Here is a 26322-nt window from a genome sequence, read left to right as displayed (position 1 = left end):
CAAGTTATAGCAAATGTTGCAAAACTTTCCACAGTGAAATGAAGGCTAGTTTGAAAACTTAACAACTATTTTGGTGGTTTTTTTTTTTTTTTTTGGTAAAATGTATCTTGTTACAAGTGGTTAAAGTGAAATGAGGGAGTTTATGAAACATTTCTCCCTGACATTGCTACAGCAGTCATTGGCTTCATGGTGCATTACCTGACATCCTCCTGTTATGGAGCTGCTCTCAGTCTGAGTTAGGGCTGTCCTACCCACCTCCACTCAGTAATCACTACCTACTAAAGTAAACCAGAAAAGTAAACTGCAGAGCACCCAGACAGCACAGGAATGAGCAAACCTGGGGAAGATTCTTCACTGGGGAGACATGAGGGAGATGCCTGCTTTCCCTCCAGGTGGTCCTAGCCAAGTATTTATAACATCAAGGTTACCTGTTCATGGCCGTGTGTGTGTGTGTGTGTGTGTGTGTGTGTGTGTGTGTGTGAGTGTGTGTGGGGGGGTCATGAACATTAAGGGGAAGAATTGGAAACAAGTCCAGATATTCTTACTCTTGAGCTCTCAGCTGCTATACTGCCTGTAGCCCTACTAGAGTCCCCTGATACTTAGACATGTAGGCTGTTTCCTAATTTTTAGTATGCAAATAATGGACATTTTGACTATAAACTTTTTCAGCATTTAGGAAAGTCCGAATCATATTTTCTCAGAATCTGTATCAAAAGATAAACACTGTAACACCAAGTTTTATCATGTATATTTAAGGCATGCAACATGAAGTTGTGGGACACGTATAAGTAAAAACATGGTTACTATAGTAAAGAAAGTTAACATAATATCATCTGACATAGTTACCCTTATTGTTGCAGTAACACCAGCTAAAATCTACTCAGTAAGCAAAAAATTCTGAATACAAACAATATTATTAACTCTAGTCCTTACGTTGTTAGATCTCTAGACCTGTTTATCCTCCGTATCTACTACTTTGTATACTTTGACCGATACCTCCCATGTCCCCAAGCCCCCAGTCCTTGGCAACCCTTTTTTATTCTCTATCTCTGTGTGTTTGACTTTTTTAAAAATTTAGATTTCACATATAAGTGAGATTATGCAATAATTTTTTTCTTTCTGCTTCTGGCTTACTTCACCTAGCATAATGTCTTCCAAGTTCATTCATGTTGTAGTAAATGGTAGGATTTCCTCTTTTAAGGCAGAATAATATTACACACACACACACCACAGTTTATTCATTTGACCCTCACTGGACAGATATTTATTGTGTACAATGTTGCAGTAATGATGAAAATGCAGAAATTTTTACAAGGTGGTGATTTTATTTTCTTTGAGTAGTACATAACCAGAAGAAAATTCTTGGGTCACATGTTAGTTCTAATTTTAATTTCTTTGGCAACCTATATACTATTTTTCATGACTGCACCAATATACATGCCCACCAATAGTTCCCTCTTTTCCATATCCTCATCAACATTTGTTATCTCTCATCTTTTGAAAACAGCCAAAGGGATACACATCTTGAAGGTATTTTTTTATATTATCAACTTGCTTTCTAAGAGAATTGTACATGTTAAGACTGGATATTTTGGCTTAAGAAGGAAGCAGTGCCAGGCAAGCAAGAGACAAAGCTTATGAACCAAAGGTGTGACAGTGACTACCCTCTAAGCTAAAGTGACCTTGGATGACATTGAGAACATTCAGATTCTAAACAAGGGAGATAGCTGGGCACTGTGGCTCATGCCTGCAATCCCTGCGCTTTGGGAGGCCAAAGTGAGCAGATCACTTGAGGTCAAGAGTTCAAAACCAGCCTGGCCAACATGGTGAAACCCTATCTCTACCAAAAATGCAAAAAAGTTAGCCAGGCATGGTGGTGGGCACCTGTCATCCCAGCTACTCAGGAGGTTGAGGCAGGAGAATCACTTGAACCCCAGAGGCAGAGGTTGCAGTGAGTGGAGGCACCACACTCCAGCCTGGGCAACCGAGTGAGACACCGTCTCAAAACAAAACACACACACACACACACACCAAGGGAGATGATGGATTTATATTGAGACTGGTCAGATTATACACAGGGTGTCAAGTTCAATATGGGTACTACATGGATATAAACAAGTAACACAAGTAGAGAAAAGAATCCTGATGAAGAGGACATGTCTTTTTTTTTTAATTTTATGTTTCCATAAGTTATTAGGGTACCAGTGGTATTTGGTTACATGAGTATGTTCTTTAGTGGAGATTTGTGAGAACCTGGTGCACCCATCACCAGAGCAGTATACACAGCACCATACTTGTTGTCTTTTATCCCTTGCTCCCTCCCACTCTTCTCCCTAAGTCCCCAAAGTCCATTGTATTATTCTTATGCCTTTGCATCCTCATAGCTTAGCTACCACATATCAGTGAGAACACACGATGCTTGGCTTTCCATTCCAGAGTTATTTCACTTAGAATAATATAGTCTCTAATCCATCCAGATCATTGCAAATGCTATTAAATCATTTTTTATGGCTTCATAGTATTCCATCATATACATTATACACACACACACACACACACACATGCATGCCAGAGTTTCTTTATCCACTCGTTGATTGATAGGCATTTGCTAACTGGCAACCAACAGAATGGGAAAAAATGTTTTCAATCTACCCATCTTACAAAGGGCTAATAACCAGAATCTACAAAGAACTTAAACAAATTTACAAGAAAAAAACAAACAACCCCATAAAAAGTAGGCAAAGGATATGAACAGACACTTCTCAAAAGAAGACATTTATGTAGCCAACAAACATATGAAAAAATGCTCATCATCACTGGTCATTAAAGAAATGCAAATCAAAACCACACTGAGATACCATCTCACATCAGCTAGAATGGCAATCGTTAAAAAATCAGGAGACTTTTTAACTTCCTTACAGGATGGGGTGGCTCACGCCTGTAATCCCAGCACTTTGGGAGGCTGAGGCGGGCAGATCACAAGGTCAAGAGATTGAGACCATCCTGGCCAATATGGTGAAACCCCATCTCTACTAAAAAAATACAAAAATTAGCTGGGCATGGTGGCACACACCTGTAGTCCCAGCTACTTGGGAGGCTGAGGCAGGATAATTGCTTCAACCCGGGAGGCAGAGGTTGCAGTGAGCCGAGATCACACCACTGCACTCCAGCCTGGTGCCTGGTGGCAGAGTGAGACTCTGTCTCAAACAAACAAACAAACAAACAAACAAAAGTCAGGAGACAACAGATGCTGGAGAGGATGTGGAGAAATAGGAACACTTTTACACTGTTGGTGGGAGAATAAATTAGTTCAACCATTGTGGAAGTCAGATCCTCAAGGATCTAGTAATAGAAGTACCATTTGACCCAGCAATTCCATTACTGGGTATATACCCAGTGGATTATAAAACATTCAGTTATAAAGACACATGCACACGTATGTTTATTGTGGCACTGTTTACAATAGTAAAGACTTGGAACCAACCCAAATGCCCATCAATGATAGACTGGATAAAGAAAATGTGGCACATATACACCATGGAATGCTATGCAGCCATAAAAAAAATGAGTTCATGTCCTTTGCAGGGACATGAATGAAGCTAGAAACCATCATTCTCAGCAAACTGGCACAAGAACAGAAAACTAAACACTACATGTTCTGACTCATAAGTGGGTGCTGAACAATGAGAACACATGGACACAGGGAGGGGAACATCACACACTGAGGCCTGTCAGTGGGTAGGGGGGTAGGGGAGGGATAGCAGGGGCTGGGGGTATTGGGGAGGGCTAACATTAGGAGAAATACCTAATGTAGATGATGGGGGGATGGATGCAGGAAATCACCATGGCGCATATATACCTATATAACAAACCTGCATGTTCCACACATGTACCCCAGAACTTAAAGTATAATTTTAAAAAATTTAAAAACAGAAAGAGGATATTAAGAAAACAATCTTATTTATAACAGCATCAAAAAGATGAGGAATACTGAGAAATACACTTAAGCAAGAAATCATTATTTGAAAAGGATACTTACACATATTTATAGCAGCACAATTCACAATAGCAAAATCGTGAAACCAACCTAAATGCCCATCAATCAACAAAGAGGAAATTTCACATGATACATATTGAGAATTGTTAACAGAATTGTGACTTCTTAAGCTGAAGAAGAAGGAAGGTAAAATGAGCTCAAATGTGTCAATATGTCAAGCTCTGGTGGTATTGATGTGTCAGGATCTGTCATGTCCATTGGCTTATTTATTTTCTATCATCTTACCTCCCTAAAATACCTGGTCTTTTCTGAACACTGGGGCTAAGCAGGATCAGGACTGCCTGGACCTTGATGGGAATGAACTCTTTCATAGGAAGGCTGTCTAGGACAATGGTTAAGTGCAACTGTGTGGGCATCAGCAAGTTTCTAAGCCTCTTTGCCTCTGTTTCTTCATCTGCAAAGTGGGGATAACATTGTTTCCACTTTATGGGGTTCTTGTTAGAAGTATGCAAAGCAATGTACAAACCTGACAAACAGTAGTACAGCCAGTAAGGGTTAGCTATTATTTTCATAATCATCATTCTTAACAATTTCAGGAGTTGGCAATCATTTCCCTTTATAGTACAGGCTCAGAAAAGTTAAATAAATTCACAAAGTCACATAGCTATTGGAAAGATAAAGCTAGTAATTTGTCCCAAATCGATTCTAGAATCCAAGGTTTGTGTTTTTGTATTTTTTCTTTCTTTACTTGAATCTTATTTCTCAAAAGAAGACTTTATAAGTTTCTCTTTATAATAAGGATAAAAGAAAGATGTTCACAAGTAGATTGGTCTCTTTAGGGAGTTAGTATATTCTACATCACTGATGCTGTACAAGCAGAGATTGGATGGGGACTTATTGAGGATATTGCAGAAGATTTGTTTAACTGCCTCCAAGGTAGCCTGATTTCCTGTTCTCAACAACATGTTAGGACAAAGTTTCTGTCATACAAATATACCCTCTTTCCCCTGTTTCAAGGGCAGGTGAGCTTCTTGGCCAGCACTGAGGACCAAGGATGAGTGTGGCTTCCCTGGCATCTCCATGAAGATATAAGTCTTTCTCTGGATCACTTTCAGAGGTGTCAAGGGAGAGAATACAGCCATGGGTTCTTAGTTTCTGTTTCTGGTTGGGCCAGTAAAGTCCCTTCCTCATCCCTCTTTTTCGGTTATCACTAGAGACAGATACTAAAAACCATGGCTTCAGGCTACTAAAAGCCTAAAACAAAACAAAGCAGAACAACAATGAAATAAGGCAGGTTGGACAGGCTTGCATCGTTTTTGCATATCATTTATCAAATGAGTGAGTTATTTGCACCCAAATGTCGGAGAAAGCCTCCATCTATGTCATCTACAGAATTCTTACTGGCTCTGTGTCCCATCAGTTCAGCTTCAAGACCTTCCCTTGTCACCGACTGTAGTTCCAACTCTTACCCTAGGGAGCCGTAGAGGAAGGAGTCTCCCAGTTCTCAGGACAGGTCTTCTGATAAACATGTTTTCTCTCTAGCTCCTGCCAAATTTCTACTAGCTGACTCTGATATAAGTGCAGAGAATCCTGCCAGGCCAGACAGAGCCATGATCAGGAAATGACCATTCTGTGCTCTCAGGAAGCTGCACCATGGTCTGAGGCAGAATGAGGGGAGGGAGGGAATGACCCACTGCACAGCTCTGTGCCTGTCATTTTCATTAGCGCCTCAAAGTGACAGTACTTGAGCCCAGAATCTCACAAAACCATTACGTTAATATAGCATTTTATTGTTCATAAAGTGCTTCCCAATATGTCCTCTTTTATTTCTCTTCACCCACACAAATATCATTACAGATGATGTATTCATCAATTATGATTAGGGTGGATACATATACTTAACCAACAGCAGCTTCATCAAAATAGGGTTGTATTTTATCTCATGTGAGAAGGAAGCAGAGGAGTGTAAGCTACTATGGTAGCTTCATCAACATCAGAGACCCACACTACTATTCTCTCAACTTCATTATTTTTCATGGGTGGTTTCCATCCTCAAAGTGACCTCAAGGTCACCTTACAATTACAGGGGTTCTAGCTATTGCAGTCTTGCTCTGGGTGGGAGGAGGGAGAAAGGAGAAAGACTGTATTTCCCAGCTGAGTCATTTTCATTTAGAGATTTCCCATTGGCCACTTCTATCTGCAAGGAAGGCTGGGGGTGCACTTGGTTGGTTGGTTATTTGGTTGGTTGGTTTTAATCTGGACACAAATCTAGCCCCGTCTATATATGGGCTTAAAGCTAAGGAAGTGAGCAAGAATGACTATTGAGTGGGTAAAACGTAATCTCTGACCAAGGAAATTGGGGCTAATAGGGATTAAATGACTCGGGCAGTATAATACAATGAGTTAGTTTCTACATAGGTCCTAAGAAATCTTTATGACTCTCTACTGTTGCTACACAACCCTCAGGGACATATTGATATCATTTCTTATCAACAGAACCCATCCACACCTTACAGTGGTACAGAGTACAACTTATGGATATATGGCAACACATCTCTTCCTTTTTGCACTTGGTGGAATTTTGTGTGTAATACCGCTCTCCTCTACCACCAGGAATCCTGCCTTTCACTCTGTAACCAGTTGGAGCCCAATATTCATTTCTGCATATTTTACTAGAGGGTTTAGGTCACTGTCCATTTGCTGGGGGTTGTCTTTCTTCTCAGAGGCAATAAGTCCTCTTCAGGTTTCTATATAGCTGGTCAGGGCCTTTCCTGATTTGAAGCCATCAAAAGAGGCCACCATCCTTTTTATCTGGTAACTAGTTGAATAAATCAAATAGTTTGAACTTCAGCCCTATTTTCTTCAATTTGTGTGAAAGGAAGTATTTATTAAATATAACTTTTTAAGGGCCCTAATTGATTATTAGAAGCTATCCATCTTAGGGACTAAAGGGATTTTTCTAATATTAATAAAATAATACTTTGATTTTCATCTAAGTATAAACAAAAGGAGCTATGTTTAGAGTCATACTTTTAAAAATTGATTGTTGTATTTTTTGGTTTTATGATATAACACTTTAAAACTAACTAAATATATTCCTGAAACAGTTAGTACTCTCCTCTTCCCCTAAAAGTTGATATTAGGGGGGAAATATGAGTTAATTAAAAATTTGGGGCCAGGTGCTGTGGCTCACGCCTGTAATCCCAGCACTTTGGGAGGCCGAGGTGGGTGGATCACGAGGTCAAGAGATCGAGACCATCCTGGTCAACATGGTGAAATCCCGTCTCTACTAAAAATACAAAAAATTAGCTGGGCATGGTGGCGTGTGCCTGTAATCCCAGCTACTCAGGAGGCTGAGGCAGGAGAATTGCCTGAACCCAGGAGGCGGAGGTTGCAGTGAGCCGAGATCGGGCCATTACACTCCAGCCCGGATAACAAGAGCGAAACTTTGTCTCAAAAAAATTTGGGTCAGGCGGCCTCTATTACTTGGGGTGTTATGTTATTAAGTCATGAACCAATAACCTGAGAATGCTGCTTTCTTGATAAAATAGGATATGGGTATATTTTCACATGCAGAAATCTATTTTTTGAAGATGTGATCACTGCAGTGTGGAGTCAGGAAATGAAGAAAACAACAGAGCTTTCCTTAGGTCATCTTGGGATCTTTCAGTAAACTGAAAGTAACTGAGTTAGAAAGGAATCTCCGGGAGAGGTCAGGGGAGTACCACCAGCCCACCACTGCAGAGAAGTTCAAAGCTAAGCTACTGGTAGAAAACAATGCTCAACCACAGGGCGGATGTGTTGTTTTTCACACCCCAAGTCATTTATCTGAAAAGCAATAGCAGTAAATTCTTGAAGTCTTTGCTGTGTTAGGATTGCTCCAGACGAAAGAAGATAAAGAACGCTAAGCCTCCTTTTCCCATGTTTGCCTCACACACCCGTTTCTCCTAGGCAGATTCTTTAAACCTTTTTCCCTTACTTTCCAACAAGAAACTACAAAATTAAAACGATTATTTTTAATCTTTGGGAGTATTCATTTAATGAATATGTTCACTGTTATATCTATTGTGACAATAAAAGGATCTCCCTGGGAAGTGAACACAATTTCCACATGGGCAAATGACAGGAGTATTAATTAGCTCGACACACCACTAAGGCTTTAACTCTAATAGTCTATTAAGTAAATGAGTAATAAGAGATTCCAAAAAGAATTAGTTTTCAAGAAGAATTAAGCTTCAAAAAGCCAAAGTAATATAATCAATTAAGATTAAAAAATAAGCCAATTAAGTAAAAAAACAGAAATATTCAAATATCCTTTGATATGTTGGCATCAGCAAGTTCTCACTCACTGGTCTCTTTACTTACTGTGCCTATAAATTAATTTTTTTAAAACCCTTAAGGTCACCCTCCACATGCATCTTCTTTAGGAAGGACAGAAGTTTGCCATATTATTTACCACATTTGCACAAAACTTAAAACCCAGTCAAAATGTTTCCGTTGAATACATACTTGAATGCAAAGGTATTGGAAAAATGGATGGGCTGTTGAAGCATAAACTATCACCAGACAGTTTCAGCACCATTCGATTCCTCCTGCAACCACATGGGTGGGTAAGGAAATTCTATACATTCTGTTAAATGATTTGCATAATGGAGCAGTATGAAAATACTGGAACCTAGGCCCAGAGCTGACATCTCTTGCATTTCCCACACTCTTCTCTGAACTCCTGTCAATACCACATAGCTTAGTGCTTACTCATACAGTGCTCTGTTGTTTGGGCCACCAGGCGGATTGGAAGCTCCATATGTGAAAGATACCATTTTCATATTTACCATGTGTCTCCAAAATACCTTTTACAGAATTGGCCATGTGTGCGTGCATTTATGAATCCATTTGTTTAACTAATGTGTATCAAGAGCCTATTATGTGCCAAAATCCATTATATGTATGCTATTCTCATATATACACTTACACACATATAAATTATACAAGGTCTCTGCTTTGTGAAAGGTCTCTGCTTTAGGAGGGCTTAAGTCTGAATGAGATGAGATGGTAACAAGAAAAATACCAGAGGTGACAAATATAAAAAGAACTAACAATATAATACAAAAGAACAAAGTGGCTACATTGAATTTGGTGGTCAGAGAATACCTCTTTAAGATGGTGATATCTAGACAGGGATCTAAATGACAAAGAACTTCTTAATGAACTGGGTTGGCACTTACAAAGGAACCAGTAGAGCCCTGTGTGGCCAGAGCTTAGTGAAAGAGGAGGAGTATATAAAATAAGATGGGAGAATGGAAAAAAAAGTTCTTAGGGTCTTCAGAACTCACTATTAGGCATGAGAATTTTATTCTAAATACATACTCAGAGTTTTAGCCAGGAAAATTAAATAATTTGATTTGTACTTTTAAACTTTGCTAGCTATTATGTGTGCAATACAGAGTAAAAGAACACAGCAGGGAGAGTAATTACTTTATTGCAATAATCCATGGGAAAGATTTTGTTATTTGGTTGAGGGCAGTGTTAATGGAGACAGAAAAAAAAAACAAATTAAGAAAGTGTTTTGAGAGTATAGTCAAGAAGATTTGCTAATGAATCTGTGTGGGGGTTATTAGTCCATTTTCATATTGCTAAGAAGGAATACCTGAGACTGGGTAGTTTATAAAGAAAAAGAGGTTTAATGGACTCACAGTTTCACATGGCTGGGAGGCCTTACAGTCATAGCAGAAGCTGAAGGAAGAGCAAAGCCATGTCTTACATGGTGACAGGCAAGAGCGCATGTGTGGGGGAAGGGCCCTTTATGAAACCGTCAGATCTTGTGAGACTTATTCACTAGAATGAGAACATCATGGGAAAACCTGCTTCATGAATCAGTTACCTCCCACCGGGTCCTTTTCACAACATGTGGGGATTATGGGGGCTACAGTTCAAGATGAGATTTGGGTGAGGACAAAGTCAAACCATGTCATGCGATAATGATGAAAAGAAGGAAACCAAGAATTGCCTAGATTTTTGCCTTAAGCAATTAATGAAAAATAACTTTTACTGAGCTAGGGATGAGGAATGGGTGTGCAGGAGGTGAGGGTGAACCGGAAATCCAGAATTCTCTTTAGTTTGAGATGCTAAATGAAGATATCCAGGTTGAAAGATCAACTAGGCAGTTGAACATAGAGCCCCTAAAATAGGACTCATTGGTCCCTACATGGTGTCTGAAATCATCACATTGCTTGAGATCACATCTGAGAGTTAGGTGATGAAGGTAAGAGGGATCCTACCTGTTTATGTTAATTATTAGCAGATGAGCAGGCTAAAGAAATAAGAGATCAGAGCAATATATTTTCATGGCATATATATCAGAGAGTAGAGAATGAGTATCAGATTGCCTTCCGTATTTTAACAGAAGAGGAAACTAATTGGCAAGTGTCAATTCGATATTGTCACTAAGTCATTCAGAAGAATAGAAACCTCTCACTGAAGTTACCGAGTACTGAAAGGATGAACATTGTTTATTCATTGGATTTCTGTTTTAGTAAATATTGTATGTGTTTCACATTTCAAAAACTGGACTGTGAATGATTACATTATTAAATAGAAAATTGAAATTACATTTGCTTAAGACTGTTCTGTAATTATCTTACCCTATGAAATACAAGTACAATAAAAGCTCACTTGCATTTTATCATGGTTCCCTTGAATAACTTTTATTTGTAATAAATATACAAATAAAACTGGAAGGCAATGGAGTGGGATAATGGAGTTCTCTAGGAGGTAAGTAGGGAAGTAAAATGCTTTTTCTTAAAAAGCATATTTTCTAGTTACATAAGAATATAATATTGTGATTATTAAATAATGAGATATAAAGCTAAAAGCCTACCTTGACAACAATCCCCCCAACCAATCTCAGGCTTGTCCCTGCAAATAACCAGTTCACTAGTTTTGTGTGAAACCTTTGAGTCTTTTGCCCCTCAAGCATGTGCTTGTGTGTGTGTGCACACATATGTATGCAAGTGTACATGTACATATATGTGTGCATGTGTGCATGGAAGGAGGGGTGTGTGTGCACGTGTGTGTGCAACAGATGCTGTTGCTGTCCTTTTCTGCTGCTTCTAGACTCTTGACACTTCCCCTTTCCCTAGAGAATTGCCCCCTGCCCCCCGGCAAAAGGGAGCTGTGACTACAGCCTTGCACTCCTGGGAGAAGGAGGCAGGTCACGCTTTGTCAATAATGGGCTGACACAGGAATACAAAATGGCCTCAAGGTGGGACCCACTCTGGTACAATTTGTGTTCCAGAGTTACAGGGTCAGACTGAGCAGGTCTCCAGCTCAGACCACATTCTTGCTTAGCAATCTTTCCCTGTCCTGCCCTCTTCTCTCATGCCCTTTGTCATGAAAATACTTGCCCAAGAAATCACTTGAACCAGAATCACCATCCCAGACTCGGATTCCTTGGAACCTATTTAAGTGTTTCTATATATTTATATAATGTGTATAAGAATGAATTTTATACAGATGTTAACATAATGTGTATATTATTAGGAAGTTTTTTAACAGTCTTCTTGGAAAGATTTTGTGTCTGTATGCATATATTTATTACATTGTTTTTGATTGCAGTACAGTATTACTTTGTAGTGAAATAGAGACAGTTTATCAAACATAAAAAATGTTCCAAACAGATAAATAAATGTCATTGCTGTTGGTTACATATCCTTGAGTACCAGAAGAAGTAAATTCATCTTGTAGGTTTATAGTCCATTTGTAACTCCTCTACTGTAAATTATTTTCATATATTTTGCCTATTTTTTAATTGGACTGTTTGTCTTTATTATCATTGGCTCTTTATAAATTCTGAATATTGTTTATTAGCCCTTAGTAAAAAAAAGTATGCTGTACATACTTTTTCCTACTTATCACTGTCCTTTATATACAGTTTGATGGTCTTCTGTTATTCAGAAATTTGATAATATGTTGAATTGTGGGTTTTGTGGTCTTTTGTGTACTTCAAAAGTTCCATAGTCTGTTGACTATAAAACAACTTTTATATTGTATACTTTATGCATTTATAAATTTGCTTTGAGAAGACCATATCACCACCAAGTCATAAATAAATCCTGCTATATTTTCTAATATATTATAGTTTTGTTTCATATACTTATTACTTTAATCCATCTAGATTACTTTTGGGTTAATAGCATTAGATATCAACATAACTTTATTGTTTTTGCCGCAATGGATAGTTAGGGTCTCTTTTACATGGGCTCATTCCTAGATTCTCCTGTCCTATTCATCTGGATTTTTTTTCTACTCATATTATATATTACCATTGATTTATTAATATTTTGATTCCCTATGGGGCATGATCACCATACTGGTTAATTTTGTTTATTTTTTAATTTGCTTGGCTATTGTTGTACATTTACTCTTTCATGTTAACTTTATAATTAGCTTGTAAAATTTCATCAAATTTCCTTTCAGGAGTTTAATTGGGATTGTATTGAATTCATAATGTAACCTGGAGAGAAGTGACATTATAAAAATCCTGAGTCTTTCCATGCTCAAATATTGTATATGTTTACTCATTTTTGACATATCAGGTTTTCTTTTATACTTCTCAGAAAGCTCTAATTTATTTTTCATAAATACCCTGAATATTCCTTATCGGATTTATTTGTAGGCATTTCACAATTTTGCAGTAATAATAAACACAGTCTTTTGAATACATTTTTAGTTGATCATTGCTGGCATTTTAAGAAGCTGTTGATTTTTATATTTTGTATCCACTCCTTCCTCATCTCTCTAGGAAGTTCTATGGTTTTTTTACTGGTTTGCTTGAAAATTCTACATAGGCTATTATGCATGTTATGTAATAACAAAACAATGTTTTGTGTCTTTCTTGATAATAACTGTATCTAATGTCTATTTTTCTTTTGGTATTACTCTTTACTGGCCCTCCAGTGTCTTGTATCACAGAATTACTGTAACTTACTGCAACTTACAGTAACTCTGTGATACAAGACATCTTGACATTGTTTCTAATTATACTAGAAATGCTTTGAGTGTGGTGGCACCATTAAGCATAATTCTTATTATAGAGTTTTAGTATGCTCTGAACTTTTTTCTATTTCTAGCTTGCTAAAAACTTTTTCCTTTCAAAAAATTGAATGAATGTTGAAGTTTATTCAATGCTTGTTGGGTATAATTTACAATAATTTTTCTTCTTTTAGCTGGTTAATATAAAGTATTTCACTGGTAAACTTTTTTCCATTGGTAGAAATAATTAAATTAATTTATTAATCCATCAGCAATTTTTTCAGCAACTTAATGTGGCATTTATGGCCTGTTTAAGTGGTTACCTAAAACATTGTATTCCAAAATGGTAATCATTATCTAATCCATCTAGATGTATATGTATGGATGACTTTTGGCCTTTTCTTCTTTATTGTCCTATAAATGTTTTTCAAATCTTTGCTTTGGAATAGGTACACAGTTTATTACAGAAAATATTTTTCCTATAGGCAAGCAATAGAAAAGATAGCTCATTAGTTAACACTTTGTCTTAAAATTTTTATTTGTAGACTATCCATCAATTCATCATAGATAAGTATAAATTATATTATTTAAATAAAGCTAATGAGTAATAACACTTAAAAGAAGCATCAACATTTTGCTTATCATATTGAAGACAGCAGGTAACTGTGAGGATTAATTTCAAGATCTATTATAAACCTACATTTTCAGCAGCTTAGCTTCTATAAATTCACAATTCCTACACTTGATAAAAGATTACCAATCTCCCCCATATGAGTTGGTGTCTGAAGTATTACTGTTGGAACATCTGCCAGCAAACTGGGATATTCATTTATTTCCCAATGAGCTCATTGTTCCTTCATTTTAGATTTTCTTTGCAAGAAAGAATTCTTTGCTGCTTAAAATGAATTCTTTAGACATTTACTTAAGAATGGTCTATTGATGGCAAATTCTCTCAGCTTTTCCTAAAAATGCCTTTTCTTCATCTTAATTGTAAAAATGTAGTTTTGCTTTCTTTTTTGCAACCCTTTGAAGATATCCTTCTATTTCTTCTGGCTTTCACTGTTGCTCTTATGTAGTCAGCTGTACATCTAATTTTTCATCATGCATAGGTCATTTGTCTTTTTTTTTTTTTCTGTGTGCCTTGAAGATGTTTATTTTAAACATTGGAATACTCTGGGCCCAGATCTTAGACCCCTTCTCTTTTCCTTCTCTATTTTAGATATCTCACCCATAGCCATAAATAGCGTTTACATGACTATGACTCACGAAATTATATCTCCAAGCCAGAGTTCTGTCCCTAGTTCCAGACTGCCATACCCAACTGTCTACTGAACAGCTCCTCTTAAAACATTTCTAAAGTAACACATTCAAATATGATCTCATGATTTGCACCACTTTATCTAAACATGTTCCTCTGGCAGTCTTCCACAACTCAGTAAGTCATATCACTATTTTTCGATTATCTTAGAACAAAAAATAATCACTTGGCTTAGACTTCACATTTAGTTCTTTAGAAAATTCCTTCAGTTCTACATTCAAAATTTATATAAAATTCAATTACCTTTTACTACTCTCACTTCTCTAAGCTATCACTATCTTTTGATTGGCTTATTACAATATATTTCTTGTTCTCTCTGCTTTTATGCTTGGCTCTCCTCCAATTAGTCTATTCTCAACATAGTAACCAGAAAGATGCTGTTATCTGTGAATCAGATTCCACCACTTATCTGTTTAAAAGCCTCCAAAGATTTTTGCACTTCTCTCTGAATAAAAGTCAAAGTAACTTCAATGGCTTGGAAGGCATTTACATGACCTGACATCCTCTACCTGTCTGATTTAATCACTTATTACTTCTTCCCTTAATCACCTGACCTAGCCACACTGATATCCTTGCTATTCATTCAGCACATGAAGCATATTTATGCCTTGGTCTTTTGTATGTACATTTGTCCCTTAGATAATCACATGGCTCACTCCCTCACCTCTTTTGGGTCTTGTTGATTTTCAGATTCTCAGGAAGACTTTCCCTGACAGCTATATTTAAAATTACAACTACTTCCAGCATCGCCTACCTTTCTTCTCCACTAAGTATTTTGTATAGCATTTGTTAGCATCAGATATAATATATAATTTAATTATGTATTTATTCACTGCCTAATTGCTCCTCCCTACTTCTGCCCCTTAGAATGTAAATTCTATGCAGGCAGAGTTTTGTTTTTTCCTTCTGTCTTTTCATTATTGTATCCTTAATGCTATAAAGTTGCTGGCACATAGCAAGTATTCAGCTCAATAAACATTTGTTGAGTGAATGAATATAGGGTGTTTTGCAGTTTCTCTACAGTGTGTCCTATCATGGACTTTAAAAACTTAATCCTTCTTCAGATTATTGAATATAAACCTGCATTTTATCAAGATTACTAAATGATTCATATGCACATTAAAATTTGAAAAGCACTTCTGTAAGATATATGTCTGAGTATAATTGCTGGGTCATAGAATATATCTACCTTTACAATATAATATGGAATTATTTTTTCAAAGAGATTGTGCCACTTCTTCCAATAATGTTAATATTCATTTCCTCTTAGTATCATTATACTTCTTAATTTTTTTGTCAAATTAGCAGGTATAAAATAATATCTCCCTATGGTTGTAATTGGCCTTTTCAGATTATTGATGAGGTTAAACACTCATTTTTTTCATAGGTATCTTCTTTTGTAAAACATCTACTTTATTCTTGTGCCTATTTACTCTCTGGATACTTTTCTTACCAATTTTAGTACTTTCTGTATTCGAAATGTTAATACTTTGTGGGTAATTCAATAGCTAGCAGCTGTTCCCCAGTTATAGTCTCTTCTTTTACTTTCTTTGTGGACTCTTTGAGGAATAGAAGCTCATAATTTTAATACAGTCACACATTTAATTCTATTCTTTAATATTTAATTCTTCATTTTACAAATATAATATTTAATAAATTATTCCATACCACAAGTTGATAAAAGTTTCTTGTACATTTTCTTCTAAAAGCTTAAAACATTGTTTTTCACATTTAAGTTTTTAATTCATCTAAAATAGAGTTTTATATGTATTGTGTGAGCTAGAAATCCCATTTCTCATTTAAGCAATATTTCCAGCACTGTTTATTGAATAGCTTCACCTCTTTCCAATGATCTGAAATGCAAACTCCACACTTTGTCAAGTTTCTGTAAGTGCTAAGGCTTATGGCTGAACTATTCTCTGCCATGGGCCTTTTTGTTTTGCCATACACAGATACCACACTATCTTAATTACCATATATTTATAAGTTGTGATCTTTTATAGGACAAGATCCTCCAGCTGGCTAATGTTCTTCAGCAGCACTTGATTTTTCTTGGCCCTAGATTGTCATATTTATTTTAGAATTTGTCTGTCAAGATCCATTTTAAAAGAAACAAACAAAAAAAACTGTTGGAATATTGATTGAAATGTCATTGATTCTATAGACTAGGGAAGGAATGACAACTTTAAAATACTAAGTCTTTTTGTTTATAAACGTCTAAGAACACAGTGTATTTCTCCGTTTATTTGGCTTCTCTTAATGTATTATTTGAAACTTTATGATTTTCTCGTACATGTGTCTTTTTGTAATAGATTTTCAGATGGTCTCCATCCTCTGAATTTCATGTGCTTGTCTTTCCTACCCATGAATATCCAGTCAATTTTTCTAAAGTGAATTTTACCACATTAACTCCGGGTTCAAAACTCTATGGTAACTTCTTGTTGCCTATGGGATCAAATACAGACTTCTCAGGCTGAGATTTCAATGGTTCTGTTTCCCCAGTCAACTTCATTTCTCTCTAGGGCTCTACTCCATTTGTTTATTTAGGGCAGTGTTGCAGCATAGAGGTAAAGAGCTCATTTAGGTAATAGAATCTAAATCAAATTAGAGTCAAGCCCTGACTATCACTTACTGGCTTACGGCTTAGAGACTTAGTCTCTTGGCTATTCCTCTATACAACAAGGAAAACATGCTTACTCACAGCATGCGACTCTTGTGAAGAATAAATGAGACTGTGCATGTAAGTCATGTAGCACTTGTGATTTGCTAGCATAAGTTGCTATTGTTGTGTTAATAATATTATTGACATATTAAAAACAGATAATACAATATCTTCTCTGAGTAAATAACCATCATTATACCTACATGTAACTCTTTTTTACTTATTAAAATGCCCTTCTAAAAGTGAATTTTTGAATGCTAAGCTGGATCTGGATGAGGAAATAGAGATATTCTAGATAGGTTTGTCCCCCCTGCTCGGCTGGAGGTAAAGAGAAGAAACTGGAAAGAGGAGGGCCAAGAGTATGCAGACTAAGCCAGCTTATGATTGATCCCTGATATATAAGCAGCCAGTAGTCCAAAATCATAATTACAAAGGGGCACATATGACAAATATAGATGCAGCTTAAGCTGACCTTGACATACAAGAGAAGCCAAGAGCAACCCATTTGTCAGAAAAGAACAGGGGTCACCAGGTAGTCTTAATGCTCAGAGCCAGGTGAGTGTCAAGATTGCTATTCCTGGGTCTATCTGGTTTAAACGTATTCTGCCCAGTGTTGAGGGGCTGGGGACGGTCAGACAGCTTGTCAAGCTTCATTCTAAGCATAATTGGGTTCAGAATAGAGGTCCCAAATAGGAAACTGAAGTACCAATACCATTTTAAAATGGGAATAGCAATACCATTCAGATCTAACAACCCCAGCAGGGGTAGATAAGAGATGGTAGCTTCCGTCTATGCCAAAGCTGGTCATTCTCTTGCTTAGGTTTGACTTACAATAAAAAGGTCAGTGAAGTTCTAACACTGTTTTATTTTTAGCTTCACCTTACCGACATAGTATTTACTCTTTATCTTAATGATACAATGCATGTGACACATCACATGGAAGGACACTATATATGATATGTAAGAGTCAGTCAGACAATGGTCTGCCCTGGGAAATCTGACTATACATAACAAGAATTCCCTCCAGAGGTAAACCTGAATTCAGAACCAGGGAAGGAGGGCTCACAAGAACTAATCATGGCCCTAAAGTGCTGCTCCTTTTTTAGGTATTTATAGTTGGTGGACTGCCAGTTGTAGAAAAGGGCCCTGAGCCACCAGACAGGGAGACAAGCAGACCAGGATCAAGGAAGAAGCTCAAGTCTGCATTCTGGGCCCACTTAAGAGCAGGCTAGGTAAACCCCTGACTCAAAGACTGACAGCATCCATGGCTGCCATCAGACACAGTGGATATTGGGTCTGGTTAGTGAAGTAGAAACATTTTCATTCCTTAGATAATGATGTCATTGGGCTTGACATTTAAGATGCTATCATTAACCAAATATTTATAGCTATAAAGGAAAGAAGATAAAAACTTTAAGTAAGTGGTGGTGAGTGGAAAGAAAATGTGGGAGGATCATTTCTTCATTTGGTTTTTCTCCATTTGTGTTAAGATAAAGGAACCTGGAGCATGGGTGGAGGTTCAGGAGAATGATCCATGGAGGATCGTGAGGAAGCCAGAGATGGCACAAATAGGATGATGAGCCCTCAACAGAAGGGAATAAATATCAGGCCACAAGGGCGAATTTAGCATCACTTCATAAATCAGAATGGCCACTAGGACTAGGGATACACAGCAGCTGAAGGAGAATTGCAGCCAGCGTTATATGAATACAATGGTGGTGGTCTATCCCGGCCTGAATGATGACAATTTCTCCTATCTGTCTGGGAATCAGGATACTAAAACTCAACCTGACATGGAATCTTTGTTCTTAGATGGTATTTGAAAAACAGAGAAGTCTCATATTATTTCTGCAAAAATGTCAGAAAGCAGAGTCCAGATCAATAGCCTAACCCTCACCAGCTGGAGTCAGGGATTTCCCTTCTGCACCTTACTTTGACCGTTTATCAGTAATATGATAAACCTGAACCCCCACCAAATTTTTTTTAATGAGGTTTTAAAAGTCCCACCAGGACTTGGTTTTCTTCTTATTTTACTGGGCCTCATATTATTTCAATGACAGCAACTCAGTGGTGATAGCTGGGGTAGTGGTTGGTAATTTTTCCCTCTTGCAACTTAAGCCCAAAGTGCTGTGGTGGGACCCAGCTGAGAAATTTGCTTCCTGTCAGTGCACAGTTTGCTACAAGCAACCCTTTCTCTGGGCTGCCAGAGCCTGTGGTCTGAATTATGTGACACTAGCATTAAATTACGGTAAAATGTCTTTTTAATAACTGACACTTCCAGTAAACTTGTTGTGGGTTCAATGTACTTTAAGGTTAATTAGAAAAGTTTCAGAGGATGCTAAGAAATATTTTATTGACAAATAGTTTATACTCCTCCTCTTATTTATTCTGAGCTAAAATATCAAGGGTTCTCCTTAGAGAGCTGCTGAAGACCTCACTGGAGTATGTAAAAATTTAGTGTTCGGAACCTGGGAGTTGAAGTTAGCAATATTTCTGTCAGCGAGAAATGATGTTAGCTAGTGCGTTCAGGTCCACAGAGACATCTGTAAAATCTTTTTAGATTTCCCCTGGTCTGGTAACAAATATGCATTGCTCATGTTTATCCTCATGTCAAGCAAACCACAGTGGTTCCAAGCAAAACTCTGCCTCAGTCATCAATGGAACCCAGAGGCGAGAAGAATTCTGAGCATTCTCTACTTGCTGTAATTAATGTGATTTGTCTTTTTGAGAACTAATGTTAAGTTTTTCCACAAATTTATTAGGTTCTAGGTATAAGTACTCATCTATTTACGAAAGTAATTAGAAATACGTATCTTATAAACTGACTTTTATTGGGTGACAAATCTGAACCATTTCTATTACATGTTTTGGAGATGGGAAAAGTAATTTCCTCTCCTTATTCCAGTTTCGGTGGAGTCAGCCAAGGAATAAAGATTAAATCATAACCACTCACAGGAACCCACGTGCCTCTGTTTCAAAAAGTTAAGTGTCAAGCTGTAAAGATTTGTTGGGGAAATTCTACAAAAGCTCATACATTTTTTTTCTATTCTTCAGAGAAGTAGAGCTGATAACATTAAATGAAAGGTCCAATCAATGCATAAACTTTGTGGTTAAATCTGTAGAGTTTTAATATTATTTTAGTCTGATCTGTTGGGAATAGCATATTACATCATATATCACTGTACAGCTCACTGTCAAACTCACTGCTTCATTTAATACTCAAACATTCCTTTTAGCTAAGGTGGGCATGCATTGCTAACCCCATTGCCCAGATAGGAAACAAGTTTTTGGAGAGTTTAGTGACTAGAACAAGGCCAAAGAACTAGAAAATGTTAGACGTAGATTGTCCAATCTCATCTGAGTATGCCAAAGATGAGAGATGCAGCCTTAGAGCATTTAATACACAAAATTTGCAACAACTTGAAATGTGTTTTTGGTGAACTATCTTTTGCATACAGAAAGAATCACCTACATCTAATCTCTTAAAAGAACAGGCTATACTGGCCCATGCTCCACATCACTATACAGCTAAACGCAGTCTACTCTAACAGAGCTTCAGCCCTTACGATACGTTGAAATGGTCCTCCAAAAAGTTTGTGACAACCTTCTTGTAGTCCAATCCAATGAAAACTTTTCTGATCCTACCTTACTTGAACTCTTAGTGCCATCTGTCATTCTTCGTTAATGAAATTCTCTTCTTCCTTGGTACCACTGTTTTTGGGTTTTTTTGGACAGGCAAGCTGGGCCAAATGAAACGTTACCGAATTTAGGATACCATACGCACTTGGGTTACAAGTTCAGCTCTGCTATTTACTAGTTTGGGATCTTGAGACATTAACCTTAACAAGTTTCAATAAAAGTAATTAATATACCAACATTACAGGGCAGTTCGCAGATTAGAGATCATGCAAGAAAAGCACCTCACGCTCAGCCCACTCAAGGACACTCAGTGGATGGACACTCCTTCTCTGCCTGTTTTGTTGGACTCTTTTTTTTCAACATCCAGATATCAATAATAACAAGGTCCTTGTATATGTCGAACCACTGCTCTTTTCACTCTGTACCAGAGCTGTTTGATAAGACTTTCTTTGATGATGTTTTATAATCTGTGCTGTCCCACATAGTAGCCACAAACCATATGCAGTCTTTGAGCACTTGAAATGTGGCTCGTGCAGCTGAGAAGTTAAATTTTTAAGATTATTTCCATTTAATTAATTCAAGGTTAAATTGGAATAGCCACATCTAACTAGTGGCTACTGTGTTGGAGAGCACAGCTGAGGACTTTTTCTTGCTGCTTTATCCCAAACTGATACCCAAAGGGTTCCCAGCTTTGTATTCCAGGGTTGATTCCCACTGCCTATTAGCTAGTACTGGGTATTCCACAGGTGATTGTAATTCATCCTGTTCAGACCTGAACTCAGCATGTTTTCTTCTTGCCTATCCTTCTAGGTCCTTATGTCAATGCATAGAACCATAGTCCACTTACATGTCCTGAGTATGAACCTGCAATTGCCTTAGATAGTCCCTTTCTCTACCCAACCTCCATATACAATCAACCTACAATATTTTGTACCTGTCAAGTATGATTTTCTCTCAACCTGTGCTATCATGGGCTTCACACAAGCTCTCATTACCTCTCACCTGAGATAATATGATGGCGTGCTAATTTGTTGACCTTTTTCTAGTCATACCTCTCACCTTAGCCTCAACCATCGTCCACATGGCTGCCGGAGAGTTTGCTCACTGTTTTGATTTTGTTTCACACCTGCTCAAAATCTTTCAGTGGTTCTCAAAGATCTAAGGAAATTCACAGTGGCCTACCTTCTGCCTAGTTCATGTACCATGACATAGCCTGTGCTCTAGTCATCCAGATCTTTTTGCCATTCCTGGAGTACATCAAATTCTCTTACACCTTTATTCTTTCACACAAGCTCTTTCACCTTCCTACCTACACACACCAAGGTGTGAACACAAACCACAGAGAATGCCTATGCACAAATAACTAAAAGTAGGCTATAAAACTTCCTCACTATAAGAAAACACACCAAAGACAATAGAGAAAATACCAACAGAACAAAATATTTCCAAAGAAAACATATACAACAGTCCCTGCTTAACCATGGCTTTATTTTCCAAGGTTTCAGCTACCGGGTCAACCTAGGTCCAAAAATGTTCAATGGAAAATTTCAGAAACAAGCAATTCCTGGGTTTTTAATTGAGCGACATTTTGAGTACTGTGATGAAATCTTATACCATCTTGCTTCATCCTGCTCTATTTTGCCTGGAACATAAATCACCCCTTTGTCTAGCATAGTCATGTTCAATATGCTACCCACCCTGTACAATGTGATTGTATACGAGAAACGATAGTATAGTACATATAGGCTTCAGTATTATCAGCAGTTTCAGACACCCATTGGGGGTCCTGGAATGTATCCTCTGTGGAAAGGGGTGACTGCTGTAATAAAATAATTCAAGATGATATAACAGAAACCAAACATGTATGTCAGATAAATAAAAATCAGATACATTCACTTTTTTAAAGGACTCTAATTGAATTTTTAAAAGTCTAAACCCAACAATACAATGTAATATGTAAGACAAGTTAATCAAAAAACTGGAAGTACCATTTTCCATCCTTTTAGGATGGGAAAATCAGCAAGCAAATGAAAATAAAAGCAAAGCAGGGGTCAAGATATTAATGTTAGAGATGGTTGAATTATGGTAATAATAAGTAAATGCAACCCACACCGAAACTCTGAGCCTAATGCTTCTGTGTCAAATAGCATAACATCTACATTATGTTTTTTTGTTTTGTTTTTCAAGACAGAGTCTCACTCTCTCACCCAGCTGGAGTGTAGTCACATGATCTCGGCTCACTGCAACATCTGCCTCCCAGGTTCAAGCGATTTTCCTGCTTCAGCCTCCCAAGTAGCTGGGACTACAGGTGCGTGCCACCATGCCCAGCTAATTTTTTGTATTTTTAGTACAGAAGGATTTCACCATGTTAGCCAGGATGGTCTCAATCTCCTGACCACGTGACCTATCCACTTCAGCTTCCCAAAGTACTGGGATTACAGGCATGAGCCACTGCACCCAGCCAACATAAACATTCTTAAAGCAAAACTATAAGGAAAAATAGAGAAACCGTAGCCATAAATAAGTTTAATTTACTCTCTCAGTCTTTGATAACTCCAATGAATCAAAAATAAGAAAAGACATAGAGGACTTAACATAATTAAGAAAGCAGATCCTCACATGGAAAAATATATACCTTCCTTTCTAGCTCCTTTCATCTGCAAAGTTTGGCCATGTATTATTAGGCTACGTAGTAGTTGCTAAGACTGTCATAACAAAGAATCACAAGCTACATGGCTTGAACCAATAGAAATGTATTCTCTCACAGTGTCAGCAGGGCCATGGCCTCTCTGAAGGCTCTAGAGAAGGACCCTTCCTTGCTTCTTCCTGGCTTCTGGTGATGGCCAGCTATCCTTGGTCTTCCTTGCTTTGTAGACACATCACTAGAATCTCTGACTCTATTGCCACGTATTGTTTGCTGTGTGTATCTCTGTGTCCAAGTTTCCCTTTTCTTAAAGGAACACCAGTTATTGAATTAGACTAGTTATTGAATCCAATCCAGTATGACAGTATGACTTGTATTTCAAAATAAAATTTCAAAAATAAAATTCTAAGCTCCCGCACAGACTGAACGGACCCCCATCTCAGCCAAGGGGATCCTGAGAAACCTGAACATTGAGTTTGGATCATGGTGGGATGATAGAGTGGGGCAGGGCATGTTGGGCATCACTCATTCCACCTCCTCTTTTTGGAATTCAGGCACATAATTGACCAGCATTAACATTATAATAGAGATCCTAAGACTGACAGAACAGACTCTTTATAGAAGTAAGATACCAAATTCAAACCTGTCTCTAGTTCAGCATCACATGACAGATAGCAAGGTCCTGAAAGAAGAGCATATTTTGAAATAGCCCTGAAAACCTGTCTCTTGTGAAGGAAATTTTACATTCTATAGAGATTCTCCTTCCTTTACTAGGTCTCTCCAGAAAGCCTGACACCTTTAATAAGAGATGTTCACATTTATTTTCTCTGAAGCCGGCTACCCAGAGGCTTCATCTACCTAACAAGAACCTTGTCTTCTCCAGCCCTCCCAACTCACCTTCAATCAGGCTGGTTTCAACTCTTCAGGCACAGCTTAACCCTTTCAACCAAGTGCTAATCACAAAATCTTTGAATCCACCTATGACCAGTAAGCCCTGCCACTTCAAGTTGTCCCGCCTTTACTGATTGAACCAATGTATATTTCACACATATTGACTGATGTCTTAAATCTTCCTAAAATACATAAAACCAAGCTGTAACCCAGCCATCTTGGGCTAATGTTCCCAGGACCTCCTAATAAGTCATAATCTTTAACCTTAGCAAAATACACTTCAAATTTGATTGAGACCTGTCTCAGGTGCTTTTTGGCTTACAACATCATCTTTACTTGATTATACCTGCAAAGACCCTATTTCTGAATAAAGTCACATTCACAGGTATCAAAGGATTAGAACTTTAACATATTTTTAGAAAGAGTACAATTCAATATACAACAGACCACATAGGAAACCTCAGTTATAAAACGTAGGAATAGTATAAATCATATTCTTTGACCTCAACACAGTAAAATTCAAAATTGATAACAAAAATAGGAAAACAAATCTTTGCCACATGAAAATTTTAGAATATCTCTTAAGTCATGAGAAATCCAACATGAAAATTAAATCTAATACTGCAGAATCCCTAAAAACTAAATACAATTTTAATATAACCACAAGTCAGAGGAAAATTCATAGTTTAAAACAAAAATTTCTGGGCTGGGAGTGGTGGCTCATACCTGTAATCCCAGCACTTTGGGAGGCCAAGGCGAGTGGATCACGAGGTCAAGAGATCGAGACCATCCTGGCCAACATGGTGAAATCCCATCTCTACTAAAAAAAAAAAATACAAAAATTGGCTGGGCATGGTGATGCATGCCTATAATTCCAGCTATTCAGGAGGCTGAGGCAGGAGAATCACTTGAACCCAGGTGGTGGAGATTGCAGTGAGTGGAGATTGTGCCACTACACTCCAGCCTGGGCAACAAGAGTGAAACTCCATGTCAAAAAACAACAAAAAACAAAAATCACTAAACAAAAAAAAAAGGAAAAGAAAAATCTAGAAAGGAAAGGAACTTCAAATTACTCTTAAAGAAAGTAAAAGAAAGTAGATTTTATAAATAAAATCCAAAATTAATGAATCAGGAAGAGAAGAGTAATGGAGCTAATAAATGCATTAAAAGCTAGCTCTTTGAAAAATGAACACACATTAAAATGTATGACCCATGCATTACCTAGGCAAGTACAGCAAAAGAAAAAAATGAGAAATAACCATAGTCATAAAACAGATTTATAAGATAATAATTTAGTGCACTTTGTGCATATATATTCAATGAATGACAAAGAAGTTTCCCCCAAAAAACTAAAAAGTTCCCAGATTGATTCTAGAATGAATTCCTAGGTTTAGGTAATTACAGAAGTGCATCTACATGGGGTACACAGGATGAGTAAATGTCATGTGGAACTCAGGACATTTTTGCACTTTTTCGTGCACTATTCTATGCATTCTGCATGCACATCAGGATTTCTAGAATTCCTGGCCAGTATTCACAAATGCTCACTACCACCCTATTACCAGGTGACCACACAACTTTCTAAAATAGCCTAGAGACAGACAAACCAGTTAGAAGTCTGTTCTTATACATGAGGGGCAGGAGAGGCTAGGGCAGGAGTGAGATGAAGAGGGAACACAGGATTTTGCACACACTAACTATAGTGATTCAGGATTGGTGTAGGAACCACTTGGAGAGTGACACAGAGAAGGGCAGTGAGCAACGGAGAGAAATTTAGGCTGAGTCTGATTTAGGAAGACAGATTGAAAGTGACGCCATTGACTGCAGCAGAGGTGAAAGTAGGGGGCATTTGTGGGACTGGAAAAGAAACGCAGAAGGCTTTAAATTCATTACATATTTAATTACTGTGTGTATATTTAATTCTATTGTATATTTTTATATCAATACTTGTGTGTTTCTACTGTATATTACATATACAGTATAGAAGGTGGTGAGCAAGCACTGTGTCACTGTGCAAACTAAAAAGGTTTTGTTCAGCTCTGTATTGAGAATTTTGCCACTTTAAAACATCACATTCCCACGTGCCCTTTGTGGTGTTTGTGTCACCAACACTACACCCCTCCAGTCATTTGCATTTATAG

This window comes from Callithrix jacchus, chromosome 9 (assembly GCF_049354715.1).
Source record: "Callithrix jacchus isolate 240 chromosome 9, calJac240_pri, whole genome shotgun sequence".
Classification (NCBI taxonomy): Eukaryota; Metazoa; Chordata; class Mammalia; order Primates; family Cebidae; genus Callithrix; species Callithrix jacchus.
Note: the sequence above shows the minus strand (reverse complement) of the source record.